Raw genomic sequence first — 22556 nt, forward strand, 5'->3', positions numbered from 1 at the left:
ATTTTTAGCACTGAAGGCACTCCAGGACCCAGTGCACCATGATGACACACTCCATTAACTGGCTCTATTACTGACTGCAGTACCACAAGCAGGGGGAGAGGGGGCAGAATACTCTGGCATTCTGGGGAAGAACAGCAGCTGCTATAGCCCCAAAGAGGATGCAGTATGTTTTCCTCTCTGCCGCTAAGTGGTGCCCTGGTTGCTGTACAAGGGCCATAAGATGATTTTTTTTTTCTTGCCACACTTTCTACTGGATAAATCTCAGTTGGACTGCAGCTGTAGGAAAGCAGACTGGTGCTGCTGTTATTCCAGGCCTGGGGGCGGGGGGGCAAAGGAAGACACAAGGAAAAGGTTCTTTAGCACTCCCCTCACTAGCCCATAATTACTAAAGAAATACTTTGGAAAGGATATATTTTAAGTCAAAACTACTGCATTCCCCTTTTCTTCATTCAGGGACGGCCACTGACTTCAGAAACCAATCCCCATGTTAAGACATTGGGGACTGTAACCAAAGCCCCTCAAAGTCAACAGAGAGACTCCCACTAATTTCAGTGGGTTCTCAGACAAACCCTAAGGAAGGGATCTCCTTGAGCATGCCTAGGTGACAATCCGACTGCGTAAAACAAACTGACTCCACAGAGATGCTTCAGGAGCCGGCAAGGAAAGAGTTAACCACTGTTTCAGGTAGCTTGGTAATTACCTGCTTTTATATATTTTCCACAGATAAATGATCTTCAGTCCATGAACTAAGATGCCGTGAGCCCTGAGATCTGTTCTGCAGTGCAGCCATCCATGAACCAAGGAGTAGCTCAGGTTTAGGGTCTTTGTTTGGGAATGTATAAATGATTAACTCACTCTCACCCTCTTGGTCTTTGCTCCGTTTGCCCCTGAGACAGTGCCACAGCCCAGTTAGTTTGGACTAGGGTGACCAGATGTCCCGATTTTATAGGGACAGTCGTGATTTTGGGTCTTTTTTTAATATAGGCTCCTATTACTCCCCACCCCATCCCGATTTTTCACACTTGCTGTCTGGTCACCCTAGTTTGGACCCTCCTCTCCAGCCTGACATCCCAAATGCCTATCCCTATGTCAGGATGGAGAGGAGGGTCCAAAAAACCTGGCTCCAGCACAGCCTCCCTCAGGCCTAAAGGGAGCAAAGATCAAGAACAAGTTAATCATTTATAGGCATGGATGCTGAAGGAGGCTGAACTGAGCAAGGCTGTAAGCTGCCAGGTGACAGCTGCTAAAGAATCACCCAGAGAGTAAGGACAGTGCCTTCTCTCCTAGGGCCTGATCCAGGGTTCATTAAGTCAGTGGAAAGATTCCCTTTGAGTTCAATGAGCTTTGGCTCCAGTCCAATAAGAACTCCTGGCCCTGTGCCAGCAATTGTATCCTCCACCCAGGATTAGTTGCTTTCAGAATTGCTCACCTACCTCCTCCTGCAGCATCTGCAGCTGCTCTCACCAACTTCCTTCCTCTCCTTTTTATTCCCCTACCTCATCTTCAATTTGAAAAGGGCCTTTGATCATCAGATATCTCAGCAAAGTAAATTGCCTCAGACAATTTACTTGTTCCTTCTTATAGGGACCTAAATAAACAATAGCCTGTGTATAACTTCTTCTTCTTCTTTGTTTGCTTTTTTGCATTGCTACACATTCCACGGAACAGCTGATGGATATGTAAATGGAACATTCACACTGTTCGTTCCTGTCTGCAGGGCAGGTCACTGTATTTTTATTACCAACCCAGCACTCTCACTGCGCTCTGTGCTGTACAAAGTAGAGGAAGACACATTAGTAGAGAATAGTAAGGTCTGATGCTCAGCTGCTGTAAATCAGTTTAGCTCAATGGAGCCAATTTGCACTAGTCTGGCCTTCAGTTTGTAATATTCTGTGAATGACATGGCCAGTAGGGCACAACCCCTCTTTGCAGGCTGAGTGGGAGCTCTAGGCAGCATAGACACAATGACTGCAGAAGCTCCCAAAACTGAAACTTCCAAACATCACTTAAGAAAGTGTATTGTACCTGGTGCAGGTACATGGTCTGCATCTCACCAACACCCAGTGATTCCCCACCACCTTTGGTGTAGAGAGTGCCCCTACCAGTGCTAGCTTTGCATTCTCATTTGGTTGAGAGGTGTGTAAAGACCGTGTCCAACCAAGCATGGGTGAGATGCAATGGATGGAGGCAAGAAAGAGGGAGATATATCACTGGTGACTATCTAGTGAATAAGACTTGTTGTGACAATATTTTCTGTGCTCTGAGACAGAGAGGAACTAAGGAATATGGTTAGTGTTAGTCAGCCTGGGCAGAGTACAATGAGAAAACAATATGAGTTAGTACTTCACAGATTTTAAGTTCAGAAGGGACCCTTAGGGCCAGCTAGTCTGTTCTCCTCTATAGCACAGGCCATAGAATTTGACCCTGTAAATTCTGCATTGCAGCCCAGCCATGGGAGTAATCCATGACTGAAAACGAATATTGTGTGTGGGAAACATGGATCTTCCTTTCCCCGGGCAGAATGGCAACATTCAGGTTCAAGCTGTGGGTGGAAGGGCTCAGAGTTACATCTGCTCATCAACCTTGTGATGCTATTTCAAAAGGGGCAAATGCCATTCTGGTGTGTATTAATAGGAGTGTCATATGTAAGTGACAGGAGGTATTTGTTCTGCTCTGCTCAGTAGTGATGGGGCCACAGCTGGGGTACTGTGTCCAATTCTAGGCACACACTTTAAAACAGATGTGGACAAAATTGGAGAGAATCCAACAAAAAGAAACAATAATGGTAAGAGATTTAGAAAACCTGACCCATGAGGAAAGGTTGAAATAGCTGGGTATGTTTAGTCTAAAGAAGAGAAGGTTGAGGGGGCACATGATAACAGTCCTCAAATATGTAAAAGGTTGTTATACAGAGGACAGTGATCTATTGTTCTCCATGTCCACTGAAGGTAGGACAAGAAGTAATCACTTTTGAGAAGAAACGAAATTGCTCTTTTACAAAGAGAGTTAGGTTGGAGGATTAGGCAAAACATTCTAATTATAAGGGTGGCTAAGCATTGAAATTGGTTACCTAGAGAGGCTGTGGAATCCCCGTCCTTTGAGGTTTTTAAGAACAGGTTAGACAAACACCAGTCATGGTCCTGCCTCGGCAAAGGGGGATGGACTAGATGTACTCTCAAGGTCCCTTCCAGCCCACACTTTGAATACTGCATGCAGCTCTGGTCGCTCCGTCTCCAAAAAGATATATTAGACACGAAAAATGGGCAACAAAAATTATTAGGGGCATGGAACAGCTTTCATATGAGCAGAGATTGAAAAGAATGGGACTGTTCAGCTTGGAAAAGAGACAACGAAGGGGAGGGGATATATGATAGAGGTCTATAAAATCAAGAACGGCGTAGAGAAAGTGAATAAGGAAGTGTTATTTACTCCTTCACATAACACAAGAGCTAGAGTCACCCAATGGAATTAATAGGCAGCAGGTTTAAAACAAACAAAGGAAGCACTTTTTCACACAACATACAGTCAACCTGTGGAACTCATTGCCAGGAGATGTTGTGAAGGGCAAAAGTATAACTGGGTTCAAAAAACAATTAGGTAAGTAACCTCTGACTGCCAGAAGCTGGGACTGGATGGCAGGGAATGGATGTCTCAATAATTGCTCTGTTCGGTTCATTCCCTCTGAAGCATCTGGCATTCGCCATTGTTGAAAGACAAGATATTGGGTTAGATCAGCGGTGGGCAACCTGCGGCCTGTGGGCCATATGCAGTCCGTCAGGGTAATCCGCTGGTGGGCTGCTAGATGTTTTTTTTACATTTGCGCGGCTGCCCATAGCTCCAAATGGTCACGGTTCATCGGTTTCAGCCAATGGGAGCTGCGGGAAGCGGTGGCCAGCACATCCCTGCAGCCTGCACTGCTTCCTGCAGCTCCCAGTGGCCATGGTTCACCATTTCCAGCCAATGGGAGCTGCGGGAAGCGGCGGCCAGCACATCCCTGCAGCCTGTGCTGCTTCCTGCAGCTCCCAGTGGCCACGGTTCATCGTTTCCAGCCAATGGGAGCTGTGGGAAGCGGCGGCCAGCACATCCCTGCAGCCCGCGCTGCTTCCCGCAGCTCCCATTGGCCGGGAATGGCAAACTGCGGGCACTGGGAGCTGCAGGTGGCTTTGCCTGCTGATGGTCAATATAAACAAATACCTCACAGCCCCGCAGTGGATTACCCTGCTGGGCCATGTGTGGCCCACGGGCCGCAGGTTGCCCACCACTGGGTTAGATAGATCATTGGTCTGACCCAGTATGGCCGTTCTTATGTTCTTATGTACATTTCTATATTTTTATGTTCTTCAGAAATCCCTGCAGATTTTCCTTATGCAGGGTTTATTCTTGAGCAAATGATTTTTAATTTTTGATGTGTGTGCAAGAATGTTATCTATTTAACTTTTAGCTTGCCATCAAGCATCATTTTAGTCTGTTGTAGATTCTGCATGTGATTACAGCATATATATTTATCACTGGAAGTTTCCTGTTGCCTCTCAGTCCCTTGCATCATATCACTATAATCTGCATGACACTACAGAACTTTCTGACTTGATCTTTCATTCGTAGTTGAGCATTTATCATCTCCCTAGTGTTCTGACTCAGTTTACTTCCATGTCAGCAAGGATGATCCACAGCAAGCAACAGCTGAAAGTCTAAGAACGCACCTAAGCCCAGGTCTACACTACAGACTTACATCGGTGTAACTACGTCACTCAGGGGGGTGAAAAATCTACACCCCTGAGCAACACAATTCTACCGACCTAACCTCTTGTCTCTCATGTTGACATAATTACCATCTCTTGTGTAGTGGATTAACTACACCGACAGAAGAAGCTGGTAAAATACATTGTAAGGAGAATGATCACTTTAGATAAGCTATTACCAACAGGAGAGTGGGTTTGTGTGTGGGGGGTAGGGGGGTGGGGAGAAAACCTGGATTTGTGCTGGAAATGGCCCAACTTGATTATCATACACATTGTAAGGAGAGTGATCACTTTAGATAAGCTATTACCAGCAGGAGAGTGGCGTGGGGAGAGAGAAAACCTTTTGTAGTGGTAAACACCCATTTTTTCATGGTTTGTGTGTATAAAAAGATCTTCTGTACTTTCCACAGTATGCATCCGATGAAGTGAGCTGTAGCTCACGAAAGCTTATGTTCAAATAAATTGGTTAGTCTCTAAGGTGCCACAAGTACTCCTTTTCTGTTTGTGAATACAGACTAACACGGCTGTTACTCTGAAACCTGTCTCTACTCCTTAGGTTTCTTTCACCCAGCCCCAGTCTCCTTGCACAGGCTGCCCCAATTCCCTTGGCTGCTTATCTGACCTATCTCTTCCCTGTCCCACCCATTGGCTCCCAGTCTCCCTTCCTGGGCTCCTCATCCAATCTCAGTCTTCCCCTATCCTTTCTGACTCACTTTGCCCAGCTAGTCCCATTTCTCCACCCATACCCATCTCCTTTTCAGATCTGTCTTTTTCCCTGTGTTCAACCCTCAACTGGTGTTTCCATCTCTCTGCTTCCTAGTCTCGGTCTCCTTGTCTAGCAAATCCCAGTCAGTCTATCCTCCAGCTACTCATCTGAACTCAAAGCCAGCCCTCCCTGTCAACTGGCTCCCAGTCTCCCTCCCATTTCCTTCACCATCTCCCAGTCTCAGTCTCCTCCCTCATAGCAGCCAAACTCTTTGCCCAACCAGCAGAATCATTGCGATCACAGGGACAGGCTTCCTGTTCTCAGTTCCATGCTCAGCCCCATCCCTGCCAGAAGCATCGGGGATAAGCAATTACAAGGAAAGTCCTTCTGAGCCCATAATGCTAAGGTGACCAGATGTCCCGATTTTATAGGGACAGTCCCGATTTTGGGGTCTTTTTCTTATATAGGCTCCTATTACCCTTCACCCCTGTCCCAATTTTTCACACTTGCTATCTGGTCACCCTAGTTTGAGAATGCTCAGTGTCACTCTCTAGGGACAGCATATGCACAGTCTGGTCAGAACTAGGAGCGGGGAGGGGATGAAGACGGCTCAGTCACCCTGTGGGGATAATGCATGTGCAGGCTGATCAGTGATACAAGCTGTAAGAGACATGAGCATGGTCAGGGATGATGAAATCGTCAGAGATTTGAGCTGCTAAAATTGAAGAAGTCTTTACTGAGCATATGCAAACTGCGATTTTGTTAAAGGTTTATAACTTAGCCTGATTCGGGCAGATTTTCACAATGATGGCAAAAGGCACATCCCTGACACAAAGGCTACCTCCAACCCATGCCAAATTTCAAGTCCCTACTACAAAATGGGGGTGGATACTAGAGCATCTCAAGAAAAGTCACCAGCATTTTTTATTATGGGGAAAGCAAAGTATGCTTTCCTAGCCTCATTCTTAGAAATGGCTGAACCATTTTGGCTGAATTTTCCCAAAATAATGGAACCTGAGGCAGAAACCCACTATTGAAAAAGTTCACCCCAAATAGTTGAAGTTTCCCAGGGTTATGAACAACTGAATATAGGCTCTAATGCTGGGAAGTGTCAGGGAATCTTAATAAAAAACCTAAAATAATTCTTGTCAAAGTTCTACTAGGCAAGACATGTTTCACTTTTTACTGAATCACATTATTAAAATTCTCTTTTGCCAGGTGTCATTTTTACTAATCACGACATAATGAGGATTTTGTTTCTGGAGAGCAGAACATAAGAGCTTTCATAAACTAAGGATACAAGTGAATCAAAATCCCAGAACTGAACACTCTAGACCTTAGGAAGGACTTTGAATCCAGACTCAGGTCTGGATACAAATTCTGCTTCTTTCCCCTTTGTCTAAAACTGGCTGAGCCAAAACCTTAACTGTAAACACTATACATCTTTGGGGTATTTGAAATCCAGATCAAAGTGCTGCAATTTAGTCCTATCTCTAGATAAAAATGCACAATCAACATATTAAATATACCTGACAATGTTGTTTTAACCACAAGGTCCTCTTAGCAATTAACCTATGAGAGACAAAGGAGTAATTGTATAAGTGTGTTTATGATGGCCTTTTAATCATATAATCATTGATGATGGAGATTAAGATAACCTACTGAGTCATCCAGTTGCTCTGTTCGCTGAAGCAGGATTGTTTCATATCAGGTGCTAGTACTCTGATACTGTTTTAAAGCTTCCAATTCTCTGTCCTATTCTCTTCCAGAATAAGAAATTCAGATAACACCATCCTGGCCACTATGGATGTAGAAGCCCTCTACACCAACATTACACACAAAGATGGACTACAAGCCATCAAGAACACTATCCCCGATAATGTCACGGCAAACCTGGTGGCTGAACTTTGTGACTTTGTCCTTACCCATAACTATTTTACATTTGGGGACAATGTATACCTTCAGATCAGCGACACTGCTATGGGTACCCGCATGGCCCCACAGTATGCCAACATTTTTATGGCTGATTTAGAACAACGCTTCCTCAGCTCTCGTCCCCTAACGCCCCTACTTTACTTGCGCTATATTGATGACATCTTCATCATCTAGACCCATGGAAAAGAAGCCCTTGAGGAATTCCACCATGATTTCAACAATTTCCATCCCACCATCAACCTCAGCCTGGTCCAGTCCACACAAGAGATCCACTTCCTGGACACTACAGTGCTAATAAACGATGGTCACATCAACACCACCCTATACCGGAAACCTACTGACCGCTATTCCTACCTACATGCCTCCAGCTTTCACCCTGACCACACCACACGATCCATCGTCTACAGCCAAGCTCTGCGATACAACCACATTTGCTCCAACCCCTCAGACAGAGACAAACACCTACAAGATCTCTATCAAGCATTCTTACAACTACAATACCCACCTGCGGAAGTGAAGAAACAGATTGATAGAGCCAGAAGAGTTCCCAGAAGTCACCTACTCCAGGACAGGCCTAACAAAGAAAATAACAGAACGCCACTAGCCGTCACCTTCAGCCCCCAACTAAAACCCCTCCAACGCATTATTAAGGATCTACAACCTATCCTGAAGGATGACCCAACACTCTCACAAATCTTGGGAGAAAGGCCAGTCCTTGCCTACAGACAGCCCCCCAACCTGAAGCGAATACTCACCAACAACCACATACCACACAACAGAACCACTAACCCAGGAACCTATCCTTGCAACAAAGCCCGTTGCCAACTGTGCCCACATATCTATTCAGGGGACACCATCACAGGGCCTAACAACATCAGCCACACTATCAGAGGCTCGTTCACCTGCACATCCACCAATGTGATATATGCCATCATGTGCCAGCAATGCCCCTCTGCCATGTACATTGGTCAAACTGGACAGTCTCTACGTAAAAGAATAAATGGACACAAATCAGATGTTAAGAATTATAACATTCATAAACCAGTCGGAGAACACTTCAATCTCTCTGGTCACGCAATCACAGACATGAGGGTCGCTATCTTAAAGCAAAAAAACTTCAAATCCAGACTCCAGCGAGAAACTGCTGAATTGGAATTCATTTGCAAATTGGATACTATTAATTTGGGCTTGAATAGAGACTGGGAGTGGCTAAGTCATTATGCAAGGTAGCCTATCTCCCCTTGTTTTTTTCCTACAAACCCCCCCCAAGACGTTCTGGTTAAACTTGGATTATTGCTGTGCACATTGTAAGATGAGCTATTGCCAGCAGGAGAGTGAGTTTGTGTGTGTGGTTTTTGGAGGGGGGGGGGGTGTTTGTGGGGGGGGGGTGGTGAGAAAACCTGGATTAGTGCTGGAAATGACCCACCTTGATTATCATGCGCATTATAAAGAGAGGTTTCAAAGAGGGATGGGCTATTACCAGCAGGAGAGTGAGTTTGTATGTGTGTCTGGGGGGGGGGGGGAAGGGTGAGAAAACCTGGATTTGTGCTGGAAATGGCCTTCCTTGATGATCACTTTAGATAAGCTGTTAGCAGCAGGATAGTGGGGTGGGAGGAAGTTTTGTTTCATGGTCTCTGTGTGTATATAATGTCTTCTGCAGTTTCCACGATATGCTATGCATCCGATGAAGTGAGCTGTAGCTCACGAAAGCTCATGCTCAAATAAACTGGTTAGTCTCTAAGGTGCCACAAGTACTTCTTTTCTTTTTTCTTTTTACGAATACAGACTAACACGGCTGTTACTCTGAAACCCTTCACTTGCTCTGTTTTTGTGAAAGATGTAGCTTCCTTCTTACCCCATGTAAGAACCAAGTGACACACTGGAGGGCTTGTAAGAGAGACTGAACTTTATTCACTTTTGCAAGGAACAGTGTAAAGGGGTTAGTAGGATTGCAACCCAGAATAGAGCCTGATCTATTTAAACTGGACTAGGTAATAAATCACCAAGCCATATAATTATGGCAAAGCAGCTTCATAATAATTTTTGTTTTGTGATTGTGTGGCAGAGAACATGAGTCGGAAACAGTCATGGGAAAGTATGACAGACTACGTGGGAGATGAAAGGAAACCAAACGATGTGAAAAATCAGCTGCAATCAGGGAGAAGAAATGTTGTACCAGCACTAATTTAATCCGTCTTCATTGCACCTTCCCCCACATCCTAAAAACTAAGAGGAGAAAATGCATAATGTAAAACTGGCAGCCAGTGTTTCCACTATCAGAGGGAAAGAACAAGTGATAGAACAAGATATAGCAGCAGTAACCTCTCTTTCTTCCACTCCACAACTATCTCATCCCATGGGGGCTCTGATCCCTATCTCCTCTGAGTCATCCCCTGCCCTGAATTGTGATAAAGAGTTCTGCCAATGGGTATTTAAAAGCAGCACCTCTTATCTGAGTTCTCAGGTGGTTATTTCAGGATACATAAAACAAAACTGATCAGGCCTAAAAGGGGTGGTGGAATCTATAATACATATTAGAAGGAAGAGACTCTCAGAGATTAGAAGTCATGGGGGTTAAATATATATTTGAAGGTGGTTCAAGGCTTGCCACTTTACAAAGAAGATATTCATTGACCGAAGCCCTGTTATTAAAATTTTGATTTATCTTGTAGACAATGAGAGAAATCAAATTGATTTTGAGACTATACATTTTTCCCCACACTTGGGGAAACTGTAAAACATCAGGCATAGCTGTGTTAGTTAAACATTATTTTTATTTATTATTATTTTACTTCAAATCCTGGAGTCCTCACTGAAGTTCAGTTTTTCACAGATTTCACTCACCCAGAATTCCCAGCTTCTCAGCCAGTGACTTTAATGAGAGTTTTGCCTGAGTAATATCTGCATAAAAATGAAGCAAGGATTTCAAGATTCAGCCCAACTCTAAAGTTATGGTCCTCTTTTGTTTCTTATAAAAAGATGGCAGACAGAGTAGTGAGTTCTGTCATTGTGGAAGGTGAATGAATGCAACAGAACAATTAATGCTGTCATTTAGTTATTTAGTATTCATATCTCATTCTTTTAGAGACCCAGGCATGGAATCACCAACTTTGAACCTGAAGAATATATATGTCTCATCTGTTTCCGTGGACAGTTCAGTCTCAGTCCATTCTTAGTTAAGAGGAAACAGCTCATTCACTGAAGATCTTTCAGTACCATTTTCCTGGACGCAGAGCCTGTATTACTGCTTTCCTGGCTGTGTTTATGAAGGTTGCTTTCTTAACAGCTTACAGGTTCCTAGCTTCTGGAACAACTTGTTACAACAATGTACAGGACAAAATCCTCTGTAATCTGCTCTTCGGTGGAGACTAGATTAATTTCTATCTGGGATGTCATGACAGATAGTTAGCTGGGTTGTCCTTTGAATTCCGTGTCACTTGGTATAGCTGCAGCCAAGAGACAATAGTTCTACCTGAGCTGATAACCTAGATGCAAACAAGTTAGTTGAAGATTCTTTCTAGTGGTTTGTGATCAGTTGAGCTGTTCCCCTCTAACTGCTTGGATACTGCTGGAATCTATAGAGGGATATTTCTATACGATGTATACAAACTGTCATGGAAAAGATAGGATTTTCTGTTCCTTTCTATTGGGGTTTAGAGTAATCTCTGCAGAACTTTATTTAGGGCTAAATTGTGGCTTTACAGGCAGCCCTGTAAAGAACGATGCATAGCTGTACTACCCCAGGAGTAGTCCAGAGAAAGAGATCTTCCCCTACTCCCTCTTGCTCTGCCTTGCTCTACAGCTCCTTACTAGAAGCTGATTACTTTCCTCACCTGTGCTGACTCCACTGGCTAACACATTGCAGAGTGTAGAGGAGTCAAGGCTTCACCCTCTCCTGCCTCTCTTCCCCACTCTACTCTCACCTGCTTATTCACACAGCCTGTTGTCCCCCTGATTCTGGACTGGTGATCTAGAGAAGCTGCACGGTAGAGGTTCAGGAAAGAGGGATGTAAAGCTGGGCCACAGTTTGCTCTTGTATCAGTACAAAATTGGTTTTTATCCCTACATTTCATAAGGGAAGGGAGGATAGGAAATGGAAGGGGTGACCCATAAAGGAGTAAAATGTGTTTGTATCTGATGGTGTCAGAGGAGGGGATAGCTATCAGGAGAAAAGAGGAAGGAAAAGAGTAAAAGGAAAAGCTACATGTGGGGGAATTCGCTAATCTGATTGGTTGTTTGGAGGCTCAGTCACATACTGCGGCACCGATGAAGGGAAGGAAACTCCATGAAGTTCACCTTGGAATTTCCAGTAGGCTTTTCTTCCTTCTGTGGGCCCTACTTCTAGAGAAACTCATCAAGGAATATACATAAATTTTAGTTTAAGAGCTTTTCCGAAGAAGCCTCTGCCTATTCAGTTAAATCTGAGATACTGAAACTAAGATAAGAAAACTCAGAGAGTTTTTTCCATGCTTTGTTTCACTTGTAGAAACTTTGTACATTCATTTTCTCACACTACAACAAAACAGATATTTTTGCTGCTGGATGCTTAATTTGACTCCTCGGTCAAAGTAGGTTAATGAAACAAATTGTTCTAACCAGTCTTTCCTGCCTCATAGAGCAAAAGGCCAAGAGACAAATGGTGCTCGTTGCAATGTCTACACTAACAATGGCAAGAACAGAAGTCATTCCAGCTGCAACCCCAGCTGCTATAACCAAGGTATTTCTCCTCCCTCAAACCAGCAGTTCATTTTAAATATTGGGGGTGAAATCCTGGCTCCATTGTAGTCAATGAAGTCTTACCATTGACTTCGGTTGAGCTAGGATTTCATACTTGGACTTTTTGAAATGATGGAGTTGCCCTAGGAGCTCCATAGTTAATACTGTGGTGAAAGTTGGACTTGAAGCAGACTAAAATCCCCGTTGTTCACACTCTAATGAGTGAATTTATTCTCCTCACACTATAGGCCAGATTTTCAAAGAACTTGACTTGTATTTAGGCACTTAAATGAAGTGGCCAGATTTGAAAATGCCAAATTAATGGTGTGGGACACTATGCCTCAAAGCAGCACCCTGGCACCCCTATATTCACCACTGTCATATAATTATGACATGTTTTATATAAAGTATACCTTGTGAGGTATCATTTTAAAGTCTTGATCTGTTGAACGTTAATATCTTGTGTGTGTTACTGAAATATGGTGTGAGGTTGGGAACACCCACAACCAGCCTTTCAGGTACAACAATAGAGCAGCTAGATGCTGTTGAGGGCCCAATAAAGGAAGTCGACACTCACAAGGACTATCCTAGGAACTGTATAAAAGTGGAGACTTCTCAGAGATAATACACAGACAATGGAGACTGCTTGACTCACGTCATAGCAAAGGCTCTTTCCAGCCAGCTGGAAGAAGCTATAAAAGAGGGGAAGTGACATCATCACTTGGACTAACTCCCCCTACAGCTCAACACCTGGAAATAAGTCTGGAGGACTGAACGGGGAAGGTGCTCCCAGGCTGAAGGAGAGTCTCAGCCTGTGTACTGAAGATCTGTGGCCTGTTTGTACTATCTATCAGGGTGAGACATTGCTTGATTTAAATCCTGTTTATAGAACTTAGATTGTGCGCTTATTTTTATTTTCTTTGGTAACCATCTCTATCCTTTTTGCCTACCACTTATAATCACTTAAAATCTATCTTTCTGTAGTTAATAACCCTGTTTCATGTTTTACCTAAAACAGTGCATTTGGTTGAAGTGCTTAGGAAATCTGCTTAGGAACAAAAAACTGGTGCATGTCCTCTCCTTATTGAGTGAGGGACGGACTGGATTATAAACATATACTGGTCACACTTCTGATCATGGCAGGACAGTACAGCCCTGTGGCCCTAGAGAGCTTGGGGAATTGGCTGGAACCTCTCTATTGTTAGTTTATGAGTGGCTAGGAGAAACATTCATGTAACTCAAGCAGCTGTGTCCCTGCCTGTGGATGTCTGTGTAAGTGCAGTACCTGAAAGAGGTTTGTGGCTAAGCAACAGCATCACGGTGTGAGAAGAAGCCCAGGTTGGAGGGACAGAGGGCTCAGCAGTACCCCAATTCCAGGTTGCACCCTGGGGAACGCATCACAGATGGGTACTGACAACTGATGAAAATCTGGTCTTCGCTCTTCATAGGCCAGCTGAATTTCCCATAGTATTTTATACAATTTGTTATACAGTTTGTTTATACAGTTTGTTTGGTCAACTTGATAACTTTGGCAAAAAGAAAATTTGGAAATGAGTCCTTTTTGAAATTCACCCTGAGCTGCTGTGTAGCTGTAAGTAACCGCTGTGGCCTTAAGCCCTAGAGAGAAGGGAGCTCACTAGTGACTCCTGTTGGTGAACAGGCAAAGAGTGACCCAGAGCTGTTTGAGAGTTCCAGATGGGCAGGGGTTCTGCTGGGGAGGGAGCTCTCCGCCAGCATCTGTTAGCGAGCAAGAGGGAATGACTGAATGGGCCAGGCTCCATTTGCATTGCAGTCGTGGGACAGTTTGGGGCATTTTGGATAAAATACAGTTAAGTTTTCAGTTTGGGAGCAATAAGATGTTACTGTCCCTAGTGGGAAAGGGAGATGAGATCTACAGCAGCTATGCCTGGGGGAAAGGGTCACCCTGACTGACCACAATCAGATTCGGTTGGGTAAGGGAGCCTGGACGTGGCTAAAGAAACAGAAAAAGAAGGAATGGGCTCTGACCTTTTTCTGGGAGTACCTCCCTGCTGGGAAGGACTCTGTCAAGTGTCCTATATTCCATCAATCCCTCTCTAAAGGGCTGAGATGAGGCAGTTACAAAACAGAGGACAGAGTAAAGCTGAGGTGGCTTTGGATGCAAAGGCTGGCACGGAGGCAGCAGTGGCTTAGTGACTGTTCTGAGGAAGCTTGGGCTGAAGCAGCAGAAGCAAGGGACCCTACCTGTTGGTGAGTATCTGAGTGTCTGTTGTGGGGACAGTTTGACAGTTTGACTGTGTGCTTGATTGGTTGTTTGTTTGAAAAGTGTGAATTGGGAGTGCTTTGTTCCAGGTGAGCCTTGAGTGGGCCTGACTGTTATAAAAAGCCAGTCAGCTGCAAACCAGCTGAGTGGCGAACAGCAGAGAGGCTAACAGAGGGAGTTTGCCTGGGTGTTCACTCGGGGAGAGCCCACTGAGGCTTACATCTTGCCGGCTTTTCTGAGTAGTTACTACAACTCCTGAGGAAGCTCATAGAAGGAAGGTAGTATGGATGGGGAGCATTCAGCTGTTGTGACTTGCACTGGATGTGCCATGTTTCTCTTTCTTCCACAGGACAGAAGCGACTTTGTCTGTACAAAGTGCAAGCTGGTCTCCATATTGGAAGAGAAGGTTCAAGGTCTGGAGAAACAAGTATCGACCCTGCGTTGCATAAGAGAAACTGAAGATTTCCTGGACAGACGTCAGGATATGGTTCTACGGGCACAATGTTCTGAAGATTCAGAGCAGGCTGCGCAGAAGGGACAGGAGGACGGTGAAGAAATTTGGCAGCATGTGACCTCCAGAAGAAGAAAGGGGAGCGTCCATGTACAGCAGCGCAGATACAGGTAAGCAACCGTTTTCATGTTCTCACCACAGGTACTAATGCGGAGAGTGGACTAGATGATACATCTGAGGGAAGGGAACAGAAGGAGACTCCACTGATTGGAAGGCATGAGATGCACTGTCCTAGGGATGGGGTTTCCACGACCACTGCTCTGACGAGGAGGAGGTGGGTGGTGGTGGTCGGGGAGTCTCTCCTCAGGGGGACTGAGTCATCTATCTGCCAACCCGACTGGGAAAACTGAGAAGTCTGCTGCTTGCCAGGAGCTAAGATTCAGAATGTGACGGAGAGACTGCCGAGACTCATCAAGCCCTCAGATTGCTACCCCTTCCTGCTTCTCCACATGGGCACCAATGATACTGCTAAGAATGACCTTGAGTGGATCACTGCAGACTACGTGTCTCTGGGAAGAAGGATAAAGGAGTTTGAGGTGCAAGTGGTGTTCTCGTCCATCCTTCCTGTGGAAGGAAAAGGCCTGGGTAGAGACCGTCGAATCGTGGAAGTCAACAAATGGCTACACAGGTGGTGTCAGAGAGAAGGCTTTGGATTTTTTGACCATGGGATGGTGTTCCAAGAAGGAGGCATGCTAGGCAGAGACGGGCTCCACATAACGAAGAGAGGGAAGAGCATCTTCGGAAGCAGGCTGGCTAACCTAGTGAGGAGGGCTTTAAACTAGGTTCACCGGGGGAAGGAGACCAAAGCCCTGAGGTAAGTGGGGATGTGGGATACCGGGAGGAAGCACAAGCAGGAGAACGCGAAAGGGGAGGGCTCCTGCCTCATACTAAGAAAGCAGGATAAACAGCAAGTTATCTCAAGTGCCTATACACAAATGCAAGCCTGGGAAACAAGCAGGGAGAACTGGAAGTCCTGGCACAGTCAAGGAATTATGATGTGATTGGAATAACAGAGACTTGGTGGGATAACTCACATGACTGGAGTACTGTCACAGATGGATATAAACTATTCAGGAAGGACAGGCAGGGCAGAAAAGGTGGGGGAGTTGCATTGTATGTAAGAGAGCAGTATGACTGCTCAGAGCTCCGGTATGAAACTGCAGAAGAACCTGAGTGTCTCTGGATTAAGTTTAGAAGCATGAGCAACAAGGGTGATGTCGTGGTGGGAGTCTGCTGTAGACCACCGGACCAGGGGGATGAGGTGGACGAGGCTTTCTTCCGCCAACTAATGGAAGTTACTAGATCGCAGGCCCTGGTTCTCATGGGAGACTTCAGTCACCCTGATATCTGCTGGGAGAGCAATACAGCGGTGCACAGACAATCCAGGAAGTTTTTGGAAAGTGTGGGGACAATTTCCTGGTGCAAGTGCTGGAGGAACCAACTAGGGGCAGAGCTCTTCTTGACCTGCTGCTCACAAACCGGGAAGAATTAGTAGGGGAAGCAAAAGTGGACGGGAACCTGGGAGGCAGTGACCATGAGATGATCGAGTTCAGAATCCTGACACAGGGAAGAAAGGAGAGCAGCTGAATATGAACCCTGGACTTCAGAAAAGCAGATTTTGACAACCTCGGGGAACTGATGGGCAGGATCCCCTGGGAGAATAACATGAGGGTGAAAGGAGTCCAGGAGAGCTGGCTGTATTTTAAAGAATCCTTACTGAGGTTATAGGGACAAACCATCCCGATATGTAGAAAGAATAGTAAATATGGCAAGCGACCAGCTTGGCTTAACAGTGAAATCCTTGCTGATCTTAAACACAAAAAAGAAGCTTACAAGAAGCAGAAGATTGGACAATTGATCAGGGAAGAGTATAAAAATATTGTTCGGGCATGCAGGAGTGAAATCAGGAAGGCCAAATCACACCTGGAGGTGTAGCTAGCAAGAGATGTTAAGAGTAACAAGAAGGGTTTCTTCAGGTATGTTAGCAACAAGAAGAAAGTCAAGGAAAGTGTGGGCCCCTTACTGAATGAGGGAGGCAACCTAGTGACAGAGGATGTGGAAAAAACTAATGTACTCAATGCTTTTTTTGCCTCTGTCTTCACGAACAAGATCAGCTCCCAGACTACTGCACTGGGCTGCACAGCATGGGGAGGAGGTGACCAGCCCGCTGTGGAGAAAGAAGTGGTTCGGGACTATTTAGAAAAGCTGGACGAGCACAAGTCCATGAGGCCGGATGTGCTGCATCCGAGAGTGCTAAAGGAGTTGGCGGATGTGATTGCAGAGCCCTTGGCCATTATCTTTGAAAACTCATAGCGATCGGGGGAGGTCCCGGACGACTGGAAAAAGGCTAATGTAGTGCCCATCTTTAAAAAAGGGAAGAAGGAGGATCTGGGGAACTACAGGCCAGTCAGCCTCACCTCAGTCCCTGGAAAAATCATGGAGGAAGTCCTCAAGGAAGCAATTCTGAAGCACTTAGAGGAAAGGACAGTGATCAGGAACAGTCAGCATGGATTCACCAAGGGAAAGTCATGCCTGACTAATCTAATTGCCTTCTATGATGAGATAACTGGCTCTGTGGATGAGAGGAAAGCAGTGGACATGTTGTTCCTTGCCAGTAAGTTAAAGAAGTATGGGCTGGATGAATGGACAATAAGGTGGATAGAAAGCTGGCTAGATTGTCGAGCTCAATGGGTAGTGATCAATGGCTCCATGTCTAGTTGGCAGCCGGTATCAAGTGGAGTGCCCCAAGGGTTGGTCCTGGGACTGGTTTTCTTCAATATCTTCATTAATGATCTGGAGGATGGTGTGGATTGCACCCTCAGCAAGTTTGCAGATGACACTAAACTGGGAGGAGAGGTAGATACGCTGGAGGGTAGGGATAGGATACAGAGGGTCCTAGACAAATTAGAGGATTGGGCCAAAAGAAATCTGATGAGGTTCAACAAAGACAAGTGCAGAGTCCTGCACTTAGGACAGAAGAATCCCATGCACTGTTACAGACTAGGGACTGAATGGCTACGCAGCAGTTCTGCAGAAAAGGACCTAGGGGTTACAGTGGACGAGAAGCTGGATATGAGTCAACAGTGTGCCCTTGTTGCCAAGAAGGCCAATGGCATTTTGGGATGTATAAGTAGGGGCATTGCCAGCAGTCGAGGGACGTGATTGTTCCCCTCTATTCGACATTGGTGAGGCCTCATCTGGAGTACTGTGTCCTGTTTTGGGCCCCACACTACAAGAAAGATGTGGAACAATTGAAAAACGTCCAGTGGAGGGCAACAAAAATGATTAGGGGACTGGAACACATAATTTATGAGGAGAGGCTGAGGGAACTGAGATTATTTAGTCTGAGGAAGAGAAGAATGAGGGGGGATTTGATAGCTGCTTTCAACTACCTGAAAGGGGGTTCCAAAGAGGATGGATCTAGACTGTTCTCAGTGGTAGCAGATGACAGAACGAGGAGTAATGATCTCAAGTTGCAGTGGGGGAGGTTTAGGTTGGATATTAGGAAAAACTTTTTCACTAGGAGGGTGGTGAAACACTGCAATGCGTTACCTAGGGAGGTGGTGGAATCTCCTTCCTTAGAAGTTTTTAAGGTCAGGCTTGACAAAGCCCTGGCTGGGATGATTTAGTTGGGGATTGGTCCTGCTTTGAGCAGGGGGTTGGACTAGATGACCTCCTGAGTCCCTTCCAACCCTGATATTCTATGATTCTATGATACCACAGGGACTCTGGTATAGACCTCCCTACCCAGCAATTAAAGCTGAAATCCTTATTAAATCAAATCTTTAATCCCTGTCAGTTTCCCATGCCCATATGACAGACATAAAAAACAATTAGAAGCTAGGAAAGTTGGGGTTGCCTAATGCCAAGGTGTCACTTCTATAGCTCCCATTTCTCCCTTTAAAATTCTATTACTAAAACAAAACAAAGATGCAACAACAATGAAATGAACAATGAAATTAGCTGAAGTGAACCAAAAACTAATTGGAAAAGTCCCTGTTGTATGGTAGTTAGAGCAACATTGAGAATTAAACATGCCACTAATTCTATAATTTCTATGCTAAAACTTGTCTTCCCCAAAAAAGAGAAGTCTCAATAAGCCCATCAACATTGCTAGGTTCCCCTTCTAGGGCCATGACTGTTTGTTTGGGGCTTTTCCAACTGCGGATCCAGGCTTTGGTTATGTCACTCTTTTAGTAACCATGGTACTTAGCACAGGAGAAAACCAAAGTAGTAGAGAGGGATTTAATGGGATCATATGCAGGTAACTACAGCATTTGTCACAACTGTGGGTTTTTCCAGTTGAGGCTTCTGCAGTCAGTTCAGTTCCTGTAAGCAGCCTTGCCACACCACTTCCAAAAGCCATACAAATAAGTTCCTCTCTTGACTGGTTTGTATGTGGGATGCTAACACTGGGATCTTCCTTAGCCATCTTCTTCAGGAGCTCTGGCAAGGACTCACTGTCATATTTTTTTTCCTTTGGAAGACACTGTTACCTACTCTGTTTCTGCATTTTTTCATCCATGCTGCACTATTGTAGTAGCTAAGTTTCATCCATAGCAGCTGGTCTCCTGTTTGGTTTGAAACCTCTTGGAGTAGAGTATTGTAACAGCCAGCTGCCGACAACATAACCAAGCAGTCTTTAAAAATGAATCACTACTTTAAATAAAACATATTGAGGATGCAGCCCCTGTGGTGAATTGTTTATACATCATACATGATACTGCAAATCCATCCTGGGCACAAGAATGACAGGAAGGAAGATAAAGTACACACCACTCTCACAGTAGGGGGTCAAGGATTTTAAAAACAACAAAATAAGGCTTGGATGGAGGGTGGGGGATGGTACATGCCCTCTTCCTCATGAAGAATTTATTATATTGTTTCCTATATCTGGAATAACAGCCTCCTCCCCCGCCACTGAAAATGGTAGAAGAAAAAGAGAATGGCAGTGCTAAGAGGTAATACAGAGTATTGATTATAGAGTAATAAACTACAGAATGGCCTTTGTAGCAAAAATAACCATTTATGTCAGCTAATCAGCTCCACTAACACTGGTTCACATGAGTTGTCTGAACATTCTGACTTCTCTTCAGTGAACAGGAGTTGCACAGATTAGTGGAGCTCTCATGGTGCCCCTCCGTATGTGGAGATACAATATTTCTAAATGTTTATGTCATTCCTAATATGGCTCATTATTGTTAGTGCGGAATGAAAAATGAAAATATGGTTTGATTTAAAAATTCCAAAAAAAGTAAGTTGTTTTCACTTTGAAGGGTTTGAAACGGCTTTTTGGTTGTTTTGTTCTGTCAAACATTTTCATAATTTTTGTTGTGGTGTTTTAGAATTTTTTTATTGTGGTTTTTTAGAATTTTTTTTACCAAAAACATGATCAAAAATGGGTACTGAAAGAGTTCATTTACCAGCTACCCAGCCTTTGTCAAATGAAAAATTTTCATTTCCCTGAAAACCCATTTTTCAGTGAATGAAAAATTCAATAGCCATTTCCGTAACATTTCTGCTAAAGTTTTTAACAAAATATTAATTAAAACTGTCAAGTTTTAAAAGAAAAACTTCAGTAAGATTGACAATGTTTAGTGGAAAAAACCAAGGGCATTTTTGGCCATCTCTAGTTATTTTGGGATCTGTTCCCACACCCATAAAAGTAAATGGAAAGATTCTCGCTGGCTTCAGTAAGCATTGAATCAGGCCTTTAGAGAGAAGCATTTGGGCCATGGCCACATGCAGCCTAAAGTCCTGATTGTGGTAGAGCGGTTAGACACCCCCGCAAGGATACTCCCCCCCCCCCAAAAAAATTAAGTACATCAAAATGATATCTTAAAATGAAGGTAAGAAAAATAAGCAAAGTAATGGATAAAATATTATTCACAAGCATATATGCCAAAATTTTGCATCTGGTTTTCAAAATTATTTTTAAAATGTGCCATACTTACATGCATAATTTGCAGCATATAGTTACAATGATTGTACATGCAAATCAGGTAATTGTGCATGCCAGTTACTTATTACATGCCTGATTTCTTAGCTGAATAAACAATTACCTGATTTGTACAATCATGTTAATTATGTATGTGCATTACACACATAAATACTTCCATTTAATTCAGAAAACCAGGCTCTGTAGAACTTAGCAAGGGGAATGGCTATGAATCTTGGCACATATCTTGGTTTTACAATATTAATACTGTACATTTTTATCAACCTTCACCCCAAAGTCCTTTAGAAAGTGATTTAAGCCTTGATAAAGTTAAGCACCTCCTTAACTTTAAGCAGATGAGAAGTCCCTTGACTTCAGTGGGACTACTCCCAAACTTAAAGTTAGTCATGTGCTTAAGTATCTAGTGGAATCAGGCCCATGGAGATATCTTTGGGGATCATTTAAATCCCCACTGAAATGCAGTTATTCCTAAGGTAGGTTAACCAGCACCACTTTCTGTACAATTTAGGACAAGAAGTGAAGAACCATAGAATTAGAGGAACATGGGACTACAAGGAACCTCACAAGGTCATCAAGTTTAGCCTCCTGCACTGAGGCAGGACCAAGTAAACCTTGACCATTTCTCACGGGTGTTTGTCCAACCTGTTCTTAAAAACCTCCAGTGATGGGAATTCCACAACATCCCTTGGAAGCCTATTCCAGAGCTTCACAACCCTTATAATTAGAAAGTTTTCCCTAATATCTAACCTAAATCTCCCTTGCTGCAGATTAAGTCCATTACTTCTTATCCTGTCTTTAGTCGAAATGGAGAACAATTGATCACTGTCCTCTTTGTAACAGCCCTCGGCATATTTGAAGATTGTTATGAGGTTCCCGCTCAGTGTCCTTTTCTCAAGACTAAACATGCAGTTTTTTAAACCTTTTCTTATAGCGCAAGCTTTCTAAATCTTTTATCATTTTTATTGCTCTCCTCTGGACTCTTTCCAATTCATCCACATCTTTCCTAAACTGTGGCACTCAGAATTGGACTCAGTACTCCAACTGAGTCTTCACCAGTGCCGAGTAGAGTGGAACAATTACCTCCCATGTCTTACATATGATACTCATGTTAATACACCCAGAATGATACCAGATTTTTTCACAACTGCATCAGACCTAGCCAGGTATTCCCCATTTTGTTGTTCTGTATTTGCTTTTTCCTTCCTAAGTGAAGTACTTTGCATGTGTATATATATCCATATAAATCCATCTTAATCCACAATAACCTCTAATTTTCTAAGTGTTTAAAACTTGTATAAAGAAGAATTTAGTGTCATTTAAGGATTAATCAGCTGAAGGTCATAGAGCCAACAGAAGGAGTACAAGAAATTACTTGCAAAATGACATATTAATTTTTCATGATGCCCTTATTTTTAAAGAGCCTGATCCTACAAATCCTTACTCGCACAAGCAAAAAGTGTCATTGGTTTCATTGGGTGAGAATTACTAATGCCAGTAAGTATTAGCAGGATCAGGCACATAGGAAAATGTCTGGAGGGGTTAATCAGAACCGAAGCATTGAGCCTTTTGAAAAAGTTGTATTTTTCATATTTGTGAAACCAAGAGTATAAAGTGGTAAGAAATAATTCTATGGAATTTCTTAACTGTATGGAATGAAACCTGAGGAAGAAAGGATGGAGGGATTTTTGAATAGTTTTTGGCTTGATTCTTCAGCTCCCATGCAATTCTGAGTTTAGGAGAGCTAAAGT

This window comes from Natator depressus, chromosome 1 (assembly GCF_965152275.1).
Source record: "Natator depressus isolate rNatDep1 chromosome 1, rNatDep2.hap1, whole genome shotgun sequence".
NCBI lineage: Eukaryota > Metazoa > Chordata > Testudines > Cheloniidae > Natator > Natator depressus.